We start from the raw sequence: 17,457 nt of genomic DNA, 5'->3' as shown, positions 1-17,457 counted from the left end.
GAGCTACCCAAGTGTCCCACCAGTCAAATCGTTCTCAGTCCAGAGTCTGTACTTCCTTCATTCCATGTCCCCACCCCCCACCCCCCCGAGATCTCAGTACATAAGAGCATTCACCAAGGGTGCTTGATTTTGGCTCAAGTCATGATCTCCACTTCATGGGATCAAGCCTGCCATCAAGGCTCTGTGCTGGCAATGCAGAGCCTGCTTAGGATTCTTTCTTTCTCTCCCTCTCTCTCTGCCCCTCCCCTTCGTGTGCTCTCTCTCTCTCTTCCTCTCTCTCAAAATAAATAAATAAACATTAAAGTAAATAAATAAGCAAACAAGCATTCACCAATTTGTCCTTTCTTCATTCCTGACAAAAAGACTTTTGTTTGACATTGACAATGTCTTTGTTACACTGGCCCTCCTGTCAGGATCACCAGCATTGTTTGCAATAAGTCATTCTTGTTAATCAAATTTACCTTTAACTGAGGTCAGAATGTTAATGACTTTTTTTGTTTATTTCCATATTTAGATTACCAAATGCCTAGTGTCTGACCCCTGACTACTGTCTTCTGCTGGTGAAAGGGGATAAAATTGAGGACTTAGTTCCCATTTGTTTCCATTACTTCTTAGAATGAAATATATTTACATATTTCATTGAATTCCACTTAGAATCCCAGCATTCCTGGTCCTATCCCTATCAACTAAGAATTTGTAGTAGCTTTATATTTAAATACTCTAGAATATCTTTGATAATGTACAGAAGTAGTAGAAGGTGTGAAGAAATATTTAAAGTAATCATATAGCAAAGTATAGTCATTTATCCTCCGTTCCAACTCCTTTTGGATTCTAAATCTCTCATTAGCAGTAAACATTAGAGTTAAAATATTTCAGAACTGAATACTTAGCCATGTATGTTTGAAAGATATTTTTAACAGTAGAAATCTTGTCTGATTTAAATCTACAAACTAATCATTTATCATATTAATAAGGAAGGCTTTATTTTTATCCATTTGCTTTATCTTCCTAGGATTATTTCCTCCTAAAATGTCATGAATTTATAATATTTCAAACAGCTGCTGCTATTTGGAAACATTTCAAGTAATAAGTAACATTGTTACTACTGCATTATTAAAGTAGACATTGCTAATTCCTCTTTATGGAGTAGATAAGAAGGTATCATGTATAATCCAGAAACATGTAACCTATAGCCAAGAGATGAAACCAGTATACCGTTTAGTTTCCCAGTTTTGCACCAAAGTTGCTTGAGAGGAAAATCACCACATTTTCACTATTAGGTAGTTTTGAAAGTGAGAAATGCAGCGTGGAAGGGAGGCAGCAGCCAAAATTTCTCTGCAGTGTTTTTATAGTATAATAAAGAAAAGGAGCTTAATCAGTATTCTCTCATTAGCCATAGTAAGACTAGAAATCAAACTATTTCTACAACCTCTAGTCTACTATGGTTTGTTCCTAAGCTACATATTTTAGTAGCTCCTAAACTAATTGAGAATTTTCTAGACAAAAAGAGTAGATTTACAAATAATCAACCTCTAAGCCCATCCTGGGGGGATTTGATAGTGCTTTGAAGATGTATGAGAAAGCAATTTCTGAGTATTTCTAGAAAGACTGGATGTGGTAACAGCTCTAACATTACAGTGGGCTGGTTGCCGCATATTATCATCCAGTCTTTTTCTGACTCATCTTTGCTGTTGATTATGGTTGTGTATAAACTGAACATACCTGTTTCATTAGAAATAATTAGGTGATAGAATATGCTATAGAGCTTAACACCTAAGACACTTTTTCTTCATAGAATAAGAATGTAAAAAGAAATCTTTGAGGAGCAAGAGAGGTGTTAATCCTGATTCTATGTGAAAAACATGCTGCCTTTTCTCAAATCTTTACTGTAGACAAGATGTAGTAATCTGGTCCTATTAGAGACTTCCTGGAATATGTATCCCCGTCGATAAAGAATCCCATAATGACTGTTGTCAGTTGGTAGTAAATTCCTGTATTTATGTAAAAGGTAACATTTTACTTCCAGAAACACATAGTCCAGAGGGTTAACTTTAATGGTGGAGATTTTAGGCACTATGATAACCAGCTTTAAAAACTAGTTTTCCCAGGGAATTTGGCTGTAGTTTCTATATTATACCGTATATAATTATGCCTGTTCTGCCTTCAGGCTTTCTCCTTCTGCTCTGACTACAAAGTGAGATAATTTAAATCCTGCTGCAGAATTGTGGTTTAGTTAGTTATTTAATTGTTTGAAATCCCAACATAAGGAGACTATTCACACACACATCATAAATAAAAATGTTAGACTAAACGATAGAAATATATTGACAGGATATGTGGTTTTTAAACTTGTTTGGAGTCCCCAGAATTCTTTAAGAATCTATTAAATCAAAAGGCCTTCCCAGAAAAATTCACATACATATAATTTTGAATACAGTTTTACATTGAACTCCACAGACCTGAGTCTTTGAATCACCTAGGTGCTTATGGACCCAACAGTAAGAACTTGGCACTAATTAGATCTGCTCTGTCTGATATGATAGGCAATAATCACTTACAGCAATTTAACTTAAAACTAAACAAAATTAAAGTTCCTCAGTCTCACTGTCCACATTTTCAATACTCAATAGCAACATGTGGCTAAAGGCTACCATATTAGACAGAGAAGATATAGAATATTTCCTTCATCTCAGAAAGTTCTTTGGACAGCACGGGGTTAGATGTATCTAAAATATTCTACTTAAGAATCTTACCATTATGTATATATGTGTATGTGTTTGTAGAGCCGCATGATTTGACAACCCAGAACATACATATTATAAGAAAAATCAGCCGCTTTTAGGCATAGAACACAAATCTTTTCCTGAAACATATATGTGTCTCAAAGGCAGCTAGCTAACCTCATCTGGGCCTTCAGGACTGTCTACTGTCATTTTTTTTAATCTTGTGTCTACACTGCCTTTTCCATAGTAGTAGTTCTTAATCTTTTACACTTTTCCCTACGCTCTTGCCTTTCAGTATGGCCAGAGATCTCCATGTTCAGAAAACTCAGGCTATCAGTAAAAATTTCTGCAACTTCCCTTATCTCTTTATTAAAAATCTCATTGTATTTTCTTTTATTATAATGTGCTACAGAAATAACAAAGTGATCAAGAGAATGCAAAAGCCTCTGAATGTCAACAATATAATCACGACCTAAAAGTAAATAGTTAGGAAGTGAGCTTGTGTTTGAAAAACGTGTGCCCCTGGGGCGCCTGGGTGGCTCAGTCGGTTGGGCGGCCGACTTCTGCTCAGGTCACAATCTCACACACTCCGTGAGTTTGAGCCCCGCGTCGGGCTCTGTGCTGACAGCTCAGAGCCTGGAGCCTGTTTCAGATTCTGTGCCTCCTTCTCTCTCTGACCCTCCCCTGTTCATGCTCTGTCTGTCTCTGTCTCAAAAATAAATAAACATTAAAAAAAAAAAATTAAAAAAAAAAAAAAAAACGTGTGCCCCACTCTCCTATGATTTGATCCTTTAGGTCTATGTGAGGGCCATAAAATGTATATTCTGAGTTAATCCCTAGGAACTTCTAATACACATGGACGCAGATAAGGCCCATACTTAAACTTATAGCCATACCTATTATCAATAGTAACAGTAGGAACTAACCTTCGCTGATCATATCCCTGTGCTTTACATTAATTTCCTCAATTACTCCTCATAACAGTTCTATCGGTGAGCATTATGGTTAATCCATTTTATGGAAACAGGGTAGGAGAGGTTCGGTAACTTGTCCAGAACTGGTTAATAGGAGTTAATGGAACCAAATACATAGTATTTTTTAAGTATGTGTACATTGCTGTAAAGCAGATCTCTAGAACTTTTTTACCTTGTGTGACTAAAACTCTGTACTCAATTGAACAGTTACACCCCATTTTCTCCTCCCCCAGCCCCTGACAGCCAGCATTCTATCTTCTGCTTATATGAATTCAACTACTTTAGATACCTCACATAGGTGGAATCATACAGCATTTGTCCTTTTGTGACTAGCTTATTTGACCTAGCATAATGTCCACCAGGTTTATCTGTGTTGTGGCATATGACAGAATCTCCTTTTTTAAGGCTGAATAATGTTCCATTATATATCAATACCACATTTTCTTTATACATTCATGGGCCTGTAGGTTGTTTCCACCTCTCGGCTACTGTGAATAATATTTTAATAAACATGGGAGTGCAAATTCAATTCTCTTGGATAAATACCCTGAAGTGGAATTGCTGGATCATGTAGTAGTTCTAGTTTTAATTTTTGTGGGAACCTCCACCCTGTTTTCCATAATGACTGTACTAATTTACATTCCCACCAGCAGTGTACAGGGTTCCCTTTTCTCCACACCCTTGACAACTCTTATCTTTTGTCTTCTTGGTAATAGCCATTCTAACAGCTATAAGGTGATACCTCATTGTGGTTTTGATTTGCATTTCCCTGAGTAATGGTAGTGAGCACTTTTCATATACTGTTGGCTGTTTGTATGTCTTTGGATAAATGTCGGTTCAGGTCCTTTACTCATTGTTTTAATCTGGTTATTTGTTTTTGCTGTTAAGTTGTATGAGTTCCTTACATATTTTGATTCTTAACCCCCTATCAGATTAATGGTTTGCAAGTGTTGTCTTCCATTCTGTAGATTATTTTGTTGATTGTTTCCTTTGCTATGCAGAAGCTTTTTAGTTTGATGTAATCCTACTTGCCTATTGTGTCTTTTGTTGACTGGACTTTTTATTGTATCGAGAAACCATTACCAAGACCAATGTTATTATGAAGGTTTTCCCTATGTTTTCTTCTAGGACTTTCATAGTTTCAAGTCCTACATTTAAGTCTTCAATCCATTTTGAGTTGATTTTTCTGTGTGCTATCAGGTAAGATCAAATTTCATTCTTTTGCTTGTAAATATCCAGTTTACACAACATTGGTGTTCTTTAACAAGTGATTGTTAAAGATACTATCCTTCTTCCCCTATTGTGTAGTCTTGGCATCTTTGTCAAAGATCATTTAACTGTGTATGTGTGGGTTTAGTTCTGGGCTATCTGTTCTGTTCTTTGATCTCTGTATATCTGTCTCTATGCCAGTACCATCTGTTTTGTTTGCTATAGCTTTGTGTTATGTTTTGCAGTCAGGAAGTGTGATGCCTCTAGCTTTGTTTCTCTTTGTTTCTCAAAATTGTTTTGGCTATTCAGAGTCCTTTGTGGCTCCATATGAATTTTAGGATTGTTTTTTCTATTCCTGAAAAAATCCCTTTGGGGTTTTGATAGTAGAGATTGTATTGAATCTGTAGATTGCTTTGGGTAATGTGGGCATTTTGATATTTTAAGCCTTCCAGTCCATGAATACAGGCTGTCTTTCCAATTATTTGTATCTCAATTTCTTTCATCACTATTTTGTAGATTTTAGTGTACAAGTCTTTTACCTTTTTGGTTAAGTATTTTAATTTTGTTTTAATGTTTATTCATTTTTGAGAGACAGAGAGAAAGAGCATGGTGGGGAGGGGCAGAGAGAGGGAGACACAGAATCAGAACAGGCTCCAGGCTCCAAGCTGTCAGCACAGAGCCTGACACGGGGCTTGAACTCATGAGCCATGAGATCATGACCTGAGCCAAAGTAGGATGCCCAACCCACTGAGCCACCCAGGTGCCCCATTTAAGTTTATTCCTAAGTATTTTACTTTTTTATTAACTGGCTTTTTTTTTAATATTTTATTTTGTTAAGTAATCTCTACACCCAACTTGGGGCTTGAACTCATGACCCTGTGATTAAGAGGCACATGTTCTAATGACTAAGCCAGCCATGCACCACATATTTTACTCTTTTTGATACTATTTTAAATGAAACTATTTTATTAATTTCATTTTCAGAAGGTTCACAATTAGTATGTAGAAGCGTAACTGATTTTTTTTTTTTCTTTTAACAAAACAGGATTTTTATTTGACCATGGGATTTGGGGAGGAGAGCAGAAAAATGTGTCAAATTTTGTGAAATACAACTTGGAAAATAGAGGCATATGGTATACTCCCTTCCATAAATATTAGCAGTTAAAGAAGAGACTCATAAAGTTGTAAAAGGGTTGAAGATTACATACAGTAGCTGAAATTCTACCATTAACATAATCATTTACCAGTGTGCCTTAGAGCCCTGATTTTCAATCTTCACTGTTAATCAGGATTACCTAAGGGAAATTTTTAAAAGCTACAAATATGTGGCCAGCCATGAGATTGTAAATAACATAATTTCTTACTGTGATCACTTTTCCTATGCTTTTAATTATATGAATTATTTTCAATAATAAATAATATATAAATTATATGAATTATTATATTCATGATATATTTCATTCATTATATTATCCTCATTAATTAATTCATCCATTAATAAATAATAAATAATATGAATTATTATTTATATGAATTATTTTCAGTTTAAAAAAGTGTTTATTGATGCACATTAATATCTTCTCAGCTAGTAAAGTATAAGTTGGCTTTGTGTTGTACTATCACTAATCTTTATAATATGTAACAGAAATGTGTATTTCAGATGATCAGCAAGTGTGCCAGTTATTTCATTATAGGAAAGTTTATTATATATGATGTGGATTGTGCAGAAAATTTGACCAATCTCTGTAAGATATTTGCATTCAAGGAGAGGATAGCCAATTGGCTCTCTTCTTCACAATTGAAAGTTGGTAGAATTAGGACATAGGAACGGAAAAGTTCTTGGCCTCTGTAACTTAATCATTAAAACTGAGGCTTAGTGCCCTAGTGAGTATTTACAGTTCTCAAGCAGGAGTGAAGTGTATAGCTAATGCAGGAATGTTAGGAGTGTGTAGTGGGCAAGTCCTAGATCAAGAGCAGGAGATCTGAGTTTTGATCCTGGCACCAATCTATTAGCTTTGTCCTAACCTCCCTCTAATTGTCAGCCTCTTTGAATTTGAAATATGTATAATAATGTCTGCTTCTCCTTGTTTACATAATTTTAGGAAGATCAAACTAAATAATCTATAATTTACATAATTTAAACCAGCGTAATGCTAATTTTTCAGGCACAATAATGATCATTATGTAAATATCACTATTATTCTTTAAGTTATGTACCTAAAATGGTACTGCTTTGGTCACTTCAGAGTAGGTTTCTTTATAAAATAGACTGCTGTAGTAACTACAGGTTTGTGGAATTTAACTCTTGCTCGTGTGTTGTTGTTTTTTTTAAGCCATTTTCTTGGAGGAAGTGAGTTTTGAGTTTTTTTACTTTAAGAAATATTTTTGTAATGGAGAAAATATAAAAATTAGGATCTTTAAAAATACTTCCTTATAGTGTCAACATGGCCAACATTCATGAAGTTCGTTGGTTAATTTGTTTAAAAGGTCACTTTTATTTTATTTTGTCTTTTATTTTTTTATTTTTTTGGTTTCAGGAGTAGAATTTAGGTATTCATCACTTACATATAACACGCAGTACTTATCACAAGTGCCCTCCTTATTGCCCATCACCCATTTAACCCATCCCCCACCCACCTACCTTCCAACAACCTTCGGTTTGTTCTCTGTCTTTAAGAGTCTCTTATGGTTTGCCTCCCTCTTTTTTTCCTTCCCCTATGTTCATCTGTTTTGTTTCTTAAATTCCACATATAAGTGAAGTCATATGGTATTGTTTTTCTCTGACTTATTTCACGTAGCATAATACACTGTAGCTCCATCCATGTTGTTGGAAATGGCAAGATTTCATTCTTTTTGATGGCTAAGTAATATTCCGTGTGTGTGTGTGTGTGTGTGTGTGTGTGTGTGTGTGTGTGTGTGTACACATCTTCCTTATCTTCTTATCCATTCATCAGTTGATAGATATTTGGGCTCTTTCCATAATTTGGTTATTGTTGATAATGCTGCTATAAACATAGGGGTGCCTGTACCCCTTTGAATCTGTATCTTTGTATCCTTTTGAGAAATACCTGGTAGTGCAATAGTGGGTCATAGGGTGGTTCTATTTTTAACTTTCTGAGAAACCTCCATATTGTTTTTCAGAATGGCTGCACAAGTTTGCATTCCCACCAACAGTGCAAGAAGGTTCCCCTTTCTCCACACCCTCGCCAACATCTGTTGTTTCCTGAGTTGTTTATTTTAGCCATTCTGACAGGTGTGAGGTGGTATCTCATCATGGTTTTGATTCGTATTTCCCTAATGATGAGGGAGCATCTTTTCATGCGTCTCTTAGCTATCTGGATGTCTTCTTTGGAAAAGTGTCTATTAATGTCTTCTGCCCATTTCTTCACTGGATTACTTATTATGAGTTTCCTGAGTTCTGTATAGATTTCAGGTACTAACCCTTTGTCAGATATTACATTTGCAAATATCTTCTTTCATTCCATAGGTTCCCTTTAGTTTTGTTTTTTGTTTCCTTCCCTATGCAGAAGCTTTCTATCCTGATGTAGTCCCAGTGGTTCATTTCTGCTTTTGTTTCCCTTGCCTCCAGTGACATGTTTAGTAAGAAGTTCTTCCAGATGAGGTCAAAGACGTTGCTGCCTGTGTTCTCCTCTAGGATTTCAGTGGTTTCCTGTCCCACATTTAGGTCTTTCATCCATGTTCAATTTATTTTGTGTATGGTGTAAAAAGTGGTCCAGGTTCTTTTTTTTTTTTTTTTTTTTTTTTTTTTTGTATGTTATGTCCAGTTTTCCCAATACCATCTGTTGAAGAAACTGCCTTTATTCCATTGGAAATTCTTTTCTGCTTTGTCAAAGATTATTGACCATATAGTTGTGGGTCCATTTCTAGGTTTTCTATTCTGTTCCATTGATCTATGTGTCTGTTTTTCTGCCAGTACCATACTGTCTTGATGACTACAACTTTGTAATATAGCTTGGTCTGGAATTATGATGCCTCCAGCTTTCCTTTTCTTTTTCAAGATTGCTTTGGCTATTTGGGGTCTTTTGTGTTTCCATACAAATTTTAGGATTGTTTTGTTCTAGCTCTGTGAAATATACTGGTGTTATTTTGATAGGGATTGCATTAAATGTGTAGAATGCTTTTGGTTGAGTACAAACATTTTAACAGTATTTTTCCAGCCCATGAGCATGGAATGTTTTTCCATTTCTTTGTGTCCTCTTCAGTTTCTTTCATAAGTGTTCTATAGTGTTCAGACTACAGATCTTTTACCTCTTTGGTTAGGTTTATTCCCAGGTATTCTGTGGGTTTTGGTTCAGTTGTCAATAGGATCAATTACGATTTCTCTTTTTGCTGTTTCATTATTGGTGTATATAATGCAACAGATTTCTGTATGTTGATTTTGTGTCCTGAAACTTTGCTGAATTCATATATCAGTTCTAGCAATTTTTTGGTGGACTCTTATGTTTTCTTCATAGAGTATCATGTCGCCTGCAAACAGTGAAAGTTTGACTTGTTCCTTGCCAGTTTGGATGCCTTTTATTTCTTTTTGTTGTCTGATTGCTGAGGCTAGGACTTCCAGTATTATGGTAAATTAACAGTGGAGAGTGAACATCTCTGTCTTGTTCCTGAGTATAGAAGAAAAGCTCTCTTTTTCCCCATTGAGGATGATATTAGCTGTGGGTCTTTCACATATGGCCTTTATAATGTTGAGGTATGTTCCCTCTATCCCTACTTTGTTGGGGATTTTTACCAAGAAAGGGTACTCTACTTTGTCAAGTGCTGTTTCTTCATCTATTGAGAGGATCATATTGTCCTTATCCTTTCTTTTATTAATGTGATATATAACATTGATTTGCAAATATCAAACCATGCTTGCAGCCGAGGAATAAATCCCACTTAATTGTGGTGAATAAGTCTTTTAGTGTATTATTGGATTCAATTTGCTAGTATCTTGTTGAGAATTTTTGTGTCCATGTTCATCAGGGATATTAGCCTATAATTCTCCTTTTTAGTGGGGCCTTTGGTTTTAGAATCAAGGTAATGCTAGCTTCATAGGGTAAGTTTAGAAGCTTTCCTTCCATTTCTATTTTTTTGGAACAGTTTGAGAAGAATAAGCATTAACTCTTTTTCAGAGTTTGGTAGAATTCCCCCTGGGAAGCCATCTGGCCCTGGACTTCTGTTTGTTGGGAGATTTTTGTTTACTGATTTAATTTCTTTGCTGGTTATGGGTCTGTTCAAATTTTCTATTTCTTCCTGTTTACATTTTGGTATTTTTTTATTAATTTTTTTAATGTTCATTTATTTTTGAGAGGGAGAGAGACAAACATGAATAGGGGATGAGCAGAGAGAGAAGGAGACACCGAATCTGAAGCAGGCTCCAGGCTCTGAGCTGTCCGCACAGAACCTGAGGCAGGGCTCAAATGTGAGATCACGACCTGAGCCGAAGTCCGACGGTTAACTGACTAAGCCACCCAGGCGCCCCAGTTTGGGTATTTTATATCTTTCTAGGAATTTATCTATTTCTTCCAGTTTGCCCAATTTGTTGACATATAATTTTTCATAACCTTCTCTTACAAGTCTTTGTATTTCTGTGGTATTGGTTGTGATCTCTCCTCTTTCATTCTTGATTTTATTTGAGTCCTTTTTTCTTGTTGATAAATCTGGCTAGGGGGTTTTCAATTTATTAATTCTTTCAAAGAACAAGCTCCTAGTTGCATTGATCTGTTTTACTGGGTTTTTTTGTTGTTGTTTCTATAGCATTTATTTCTCCTCTAATGTTTATTTCCCTTCTGCTGGCCTTAGGCTTCATTTACTGTCCCTTTTCTAGCTCCTTTAGGTGTAAGGTTAGGTTGTATATTTGAAGTGAAAAAGTCTTGTGGTAGACCTGTATTGCTGTATACTTCTCTCTTCTGAAGTAAGAGACTGTCGTGTTTTCATTTTCATTTGCTTCGATGTATTTATTTCTTCTTTAATTTCCTGATTATCCTATTCTTTAGTAGGGTGTTCTTTAACTTCCATGTATTGGTGATCTTTCCAAATTTTTTTCTTGTGGTTGATTTCAAGTTTCATAGCATTGTCTTCTGAAAGTATATATGGTATGATCCCAGTGTTTTTGTACTTGTTGAGGCCTGACCCAGTGTGTGATCTCTTCTGGAGAATGTTCCGTGTGCACTCAGAAAGAATGTGTATTCTCCTGCTTTAGGATGAAATATTCTTAATATATCTGTTAAGTCCATCTGGTTCAGTATGTCATTCAAAACCATTGTTTGCTTTCAATTTTCTGCTTAGATGGTCTGTCCATTACTGTAAGTGGGGTGTTAAAGTCCCCTCTGTTAATTGTGTTGTTATTGATGAGTTTCTTTATGTTGTTATTAATTGACATTTATTTGAGTGTTTCACGTTGGGGGCATAAATATTTACAGTTGTTAGATCTTCTTGTTGGATAGACTCCTTTATTATGCTATAGTGCCCTTCTTCATCTCTTGTTACAGTCTTTGGTTTAAAATCTAATTTGTCTGATTTAAGTATGGCTATTCTGGCTTTCTTTTGATGTCCATTAGCATGATAAGTGGTTCTCCATCCCCTCACTTTCAATATGCAGATGTCTTTAGGTCTAAAATGCGTCTCTTCTAGACAACATATACATGGATCTTGGGGTTTTTTTATCCGTTCTGATACCCTGTGTCTTTTGATTGGAGCATTTAGTCCATTTACGTTCAGGGTGCTTATTAATTAATAGATATGAATTTAGTGTCATTGTATTACCTGTAAAGTTGGTGTTTCTGGAGATTTTCTCTGTTCCTTTCTAGTCTGTTGTTTTCAGTCTTTCTTTTCCACTCAATGAATCCCCTTTAATATTTCTTGAAGGGCTGCTTTAGTGGTCATGAACTTCTTTGGTTTTTGTTTGTTTGGGAAACTCTTCATCTCTCCTTCTATTTTGAATAACAGCCTTGCTGGAGTAAGTATTTTTGGCTGCATACTTTTACCATTTAGCAAGTTGAATATATCATGCCACTCCCTTCTGGCCTGCCAAGTTTCTGCGGACAGATCTGCTGCTATACTTATTTTGTCTTCCATTGTAGGTTAGGGATTTCTTTTTCCTTGCTGCTTTCAGAATTCTTTCCTTATCTCTGTATTTTGCAAATTTTACTATGATATGTCTTGCTGTTGGCCTGCTTTATTGATTGTGGTGGGAGTTCTCTGTCCCTCCTGGATTTGGATATTTGTTTCCTTCCCCAGATTAGGGAAGTTTTCAGCTATAATTTGCTCAAATAAACCTTCTACCCTCTTTTCGTTCCCTTCTTCTAGGACTACTGTGGTATGAATATTATTATGCTTTATGGAGTCAGTGAGTTCCCCAAGTCTACATCTGTTATCCAGTATTTTTCTTTCCCTCTTCTTTTCAGCTTCATTATTTTCTATAATCTTATCTTCTATATCACTTATTCATTCCTCTCATTCTTCCATTTTTGTGGTCATTACATCCAGTCAGTTTTACATCTCTGTTGCAGCATTTTTTATTTCAGCCTCACTAGTTTTTAGGTCTTTAATCTCTGAGGTAAGGGACTCCCTGGTGTTTTCTATGCTAGTCTCAAGCCCAGCTACTATCTTAATGATTGTTGTTTTAAATTCTGGTTCAGGCATATTACTTATATCTGTTTTGATTAGATCCCTGGCTGTGACCTCTTCTTGTTGTTTCTTTTGAAGTGAATACCTCCATCTTGGCATTATGTCTAGTCTGTGTCTTCAGGAAACACAATTGATATTTGCTTATAGATTTTGTATCCTGCAACTTGCCTGAATTTGTTTATTAGTTATAAGCAATGGGGTGTGTGTGTGTGTGTGTGTGTGTGTGTGTGTGTGTGTGTAAAATCTTTGGTAGACTATATATAAAATCATGACATCTGCAAACAGATAGTTTTACTTTTTCTCTGATTTGGATGCCTTTTATTTTTTCTTGCCTAATTACTCTTGCTAGAACATCCAGTATTCTGTTAAATGGAAGTGGCAAAAGTGAGCATCCTGTCTTCTTACTGATCTTGAGGGAAAGTTTTCAGTTTTTCACAGTCAAATATGTTGTTAACTGTGAGCTTTTCATATATAGCCTTCTTCATGTTGGAGAAGTGTTTGTCTTTTCCTAATTTGTTGAGTGTTTTTATCATGAAAGGATGTTGAATTTTGTCCAATTCTTTTTCTTCATCTATTAAGATGATCATGTGATTTTTATCTTTCATTCTGCTAATGTGGTGTATCATATTGATTTGATTTTCATATACTGAACCATTCTTGCCTCCCAGGGTTAAGTCCCACTTGGTTATGGTGTATAACCCTTTTAATGCACTGTTGAATTTGGATAGTGTTTTGTTGAGGATTTTGCATGTGTATTCATTGGGGATATTTTATTTTTCTTGTAATGTCTTTGTCTGATTTTGGTCAGGTTTGGGAGTATTCCCTCCTCTTTTATGTTTTGGAGAAGGATTAACACTACATCTTTTTTAAATGTTTGGTAGAATCTCCTGTGAATTTATCTGTTCCTTAGCTTTTCTTTGTTAGAAGGTTTTTTTTTATTACTGATTCAATCACTTCATAAGTCTATTCGGATTTTCTATTTCTTCATGGTTCAGTTTTGACAGGTTGTATGTTTCTAGGAATTTATCCATTTCTTCTAAGTTATCCAATTTGCTGGCATATTATTATTCATGGCCATTTCTTGTGATCCTTGTATTTCTGTGGTATCAGTTATAATTTCCCTTTCTTTCATACCTGATTTTGAGTCTTTTCTCTTTTTTTCTTAGTCTAGCTAAAGGTGTGTCAATTTTGTTTACTTTTTCAAAACAACTCTTAATTTTGTTAATTTTTTTCTATTCTTTATTTCATTCTGTCCTTCTTTATTATTTCCTCCCTTATGCTACCATTGAGCTTAGTTCTTCTTTGAGTAATTCCTTGAGTTACAGAGTTAGGTTGTTTATGAGGTCTTTCTTCCTTTTAACTTATTTGCCGCTCTAAGCTTCCCTATTAGTCCTGTTTTTTTGTTGCATCCTGTAAGTTTGTTGCATTTTTATTTTATTAAGATTTGTTTTGTGACCTTATATGTTATATTACTTCCTTAATTAAAGACCTTCTGAATCTCCTCACCACTTCCAAATTTAAATATAAATCTTTGGACTAGCATTAAGGTGCACCAGCATGTGATCCATCTACTCTTGCTGCCTTTTCCTACCTAGACTCTAACACTAATTGGACTATTTTGATTTTTTAACTATCTATATATATACTTGCTGGAGTTCTTTACCATTTCAAGAAGACTCCATGAAGATTCTCTTTCATTTCTCCTGATTTGAGGTTTTTTCCTTCCATATCCCTTAACCCTCAACTTTGCATATGTTGAATAGTATTATAATTATTTGTATAGTTGTCTCATATTTTCCTCTAGACTAACAGTTTCTTCAGGATAGGGATTCTATATTAATAATCTTTATAGTTTTGATAGTGTCTAGCATACACTTTGTGCATAGCAGGTGCTCACTTTTTAAATGATAAATGTAATCAAAATTTTTCATCTTAAAATGTCAAGACTTAGTAACCAAATAAAATTATACTTGCTTTATTTCTTTCTCTTAATTTTATCTGTCACAGTCACATTGAGGAACTTGTCAGAAGACATGCTTTTTATTTCAAAAATTTTCAGTGTTAGGGAAAGTTGGTTGTAGAGAAAAATCTCTCATAGTTTTTCTTTTTGTATATTTTCTTTCAAGCCTTGTACTTATATGTGGGTGTATGTACATGTATGTTTGTGTGTGTGTGAGGAATTGTGTGCAGTTCATTGTGGATTAAGCTCTTTTTAATAAATTTCAAACATGTTTTACAATATTTCTCCATTGTCTTCATAATTGTCATTTAGCACGTGCATAATACACAGCACATACATGCCATATTTTAAAGAACTGCTTTTCATTTGCATGACGCCTAGGTGGTTTCTATTACTTTGCTTTATAGGTGATGTTGTAATAACATTTTTACAGTTTTTTGCTTGTGTTAAATTAGCTCCTTAAATTTCTAGGCAAAGCGCTTATTAGGTTTAAGGGTTGAATGTGTTTATAACCCTGTTTCCATACCAAAGGCTGTGGCAAACCTGCCAGCTATATTTGAGGGTACTAATTTAGCACACCTTCATCAGCAGTCTCAGTGGTGTCAAGAATGTATAACAATGCTCACCTAAGTTCATCTCCCTTTCCCGTATTCCCCTAGTCTTAGTGCTTGTATAGTAAATTAATTTTTTAAATATCAGGCCACAATAATTTACATAATAAATTATTAGCCCAAGGGTATTTACATAAGGGTCTTATGTTCTTACTCTGAGCTTTAGAGATAGATTGCGGTTAAGAAGACTAAACCAATCTTTTCCATTTTCCAAATGCATCTGTTAGGGGGCGCACTCTTAGAAATTAAGGGACAGACTTACTTAGGAAGTAGAAAGCCATGTTTTTAGTTTAAGTGAGAAGTACCCTCAAGAACTTAGAAATAAAAGTTACTTCTTAAGTTTTACTTCCAGAATAAAACTAAGATACAATAAATGACATTGAGTAGGCATTGGAGTCCTATGGAAAGATATGATGTTTGTTCTAATCAAAAGCTTAGAGAACAGGCGTGAAAATATCCAGAGTTGATAAGATACTAAAGAAAGCTATCATCAAAGAAATTACACTAATATAATAAAAGACAACTGTAAAGGAAATGGGTTTGGTTTTTTTTTTTTTTTAAATTAGGAGCTTGTTTATAGCAAGTTAAAACTACAAAAACTACAAAAACCCTGCCCATCTTCATATTCCAATTTTTATAATGATTATCAATTAGATTATCAGAGTGTGATAAGAGTCACAACTAAACTTATTTGATCTGGGTCGAGTTTATCACCAAATTACCACTTTATATTTTTTTCAGGGTTTTAGCAGTGATATTATGGTGGTGTACACAGCAAAGTGTGGGTACTTCCTTAAAGGAGGAGTGATGTGTGAGGTGTTCTCCAATTCCCCATGAAGGAAGGCTGAAAGCCTGCTCATCAATTATTTGTTGATATGGGCTTTTCTTTCTCATTTGACTTAAGGAGGACAGAAACCTCAGAAGCTTCTTCTTTATCCTTCAAAGCACCAGCAGCTTTTATCTATTTGGCAGGAATGATACACTATAAAGTCTAGGGTTGTCATTTTAACACTTAGATAAAATATGAATTCATGACTGGTTTGTTCCCTAAATAGAATCTTACTACTCAAAGTATGATTGTGGATAAGCAGACTGACATCACCTGGAAACTCAGACATGCAGAATTTCAAGACTTTTTACCTCCTAGACCTACTTTGTTAGTTCATGTCCTCCAAGAAGCACACAGCAAGATGGGATTTGACATGTAAGAGATTTGGGGAGAAGACACCAGAGGACGGAAAAGGGAGAGAGTGCTGGAGAAGGTAGCAATGTAGGTCTGACCCCTGTGAAGGAAAGAGGGAAGGAAGGGCAGTGGAGTAGAGTCTCAGACGGCAACACAGTTGTAAGTAAGCGCATTTCTGGCAAGCTGCTGAGAGTCCTCAGCCACTGTCATATGTCAGTGAAATTCTCTCTCTCGCAGGAATGAGCCTGCGTTACCATTTCTGCTGGCTCTAATCATTTACTGAGAGCAGCGTGTGGAAAGCTTGGCTTCAGTGCAAGTAGGATTTCAGAGCACAGCACCTGAGACTATATTTCAATTATGCTCATAGCGACAGGAGATTGGATTGGCATGTTTCCCTGGTCACCACACCTCCTGAATCAGGATCTACACTTTAACAAAGTCTCCAGGTGAATTATAAGCATGTTAAAAGTTTGAGAAGCATGATCTTAGAATAATAATGTGGTTCTTTGAGGATCTTAGCCAGAGTCAATAAAATTGTTCACAATCAGCATAGGTTCTCCTCAAAAATTCAGCTCTCTTGAGATGGTATTTTTCACAGTTCATTTAAACAGAGTTGCTGTTCAAAGTGAGAACTAGAGCAGATAATTTGTTGTTGTTAATTTGTAACAAATGTGTGAAGCAGATATGGGGCCAGAATTTTCAAGATGCTTTGCCTCTTTGCTGAAAGGAGCTAGATAGAGTTTATTTCCTTTTGCCTTTTCGAGTTCAAGGTCACTGTAGCAAAAAAAAAAAAATCTATACTTCTGTATTTATTTTTTTACCACATGGTAAGGTGTAACTATGATTCTTATGATGACAGCTAGAAATAACCTGTTAGACAAATCATACTAAGTTGTTTATGCTGACACAGTGCTTAGAGTTTGAGAGGCTCTCTTTAGGACAGAATACGCTATCAAGTAAGCTTTGCCACCAGGCCCTATTCCTGATTTACAGACTTGCTGTGAGTTCAAAATACCCATACTCTAATGTATGATCAGGATGTCCACAATCCCTTTGGAATCATTCCTTGAACCATTGATCCCCAGACTTGAGTTTAGGAATTACTGCTCAGTAAAAGTTGTATTTCGTCAGTCTAACAATAAGGCCTTGAAATCATTACTTTTTAAAA

At 35.4% G+C, this 17,457-nt stretch overlaps 1 protein-coding gene across 4 annotated transcripts in view; it reads left to right on the top strand.

Moving 5' to 3' along the window:
* ZNF277 (zinc finger protein 277) overlaps positions 1 to 17,457 on the top strand; it is a 113,124-nt gene that overhangs the window by 44,735 nt on the left and 50,932 nt on the right. Inside the window, exon 2 of one of the 4 annotated variants that reach the window (XM_086692321.1) lies at positions 16,527 to 16,735. The exons of the other annotated variants lie outside the window; for them this stretch is intronic. The gene's annotated coding sequence lies outside the window, so the exon portion shown is untranslated. The remainder of the gene's footprint in view (positions 1 to 16,526; positions 16,736 to 17,457) is intronic. 4 annotated transcript variants of the gene reach the window in all.

Source organism: Puma concolor, chromosome A2 (assembly GCF_028749965.1).
Source record: "Puma concolor isolate L17-30 chromosome A2, mPumCon1.1.hap2, whole genome shotgun sequence".
NCBI lineage: Eukaryota > Metazoa > Chordata > Mammalia > Carnivora > Felidae > Puma > Puma concolor.
This window is presented reverse-complemented; position numbering and strand designations above follow the sequence as displayed.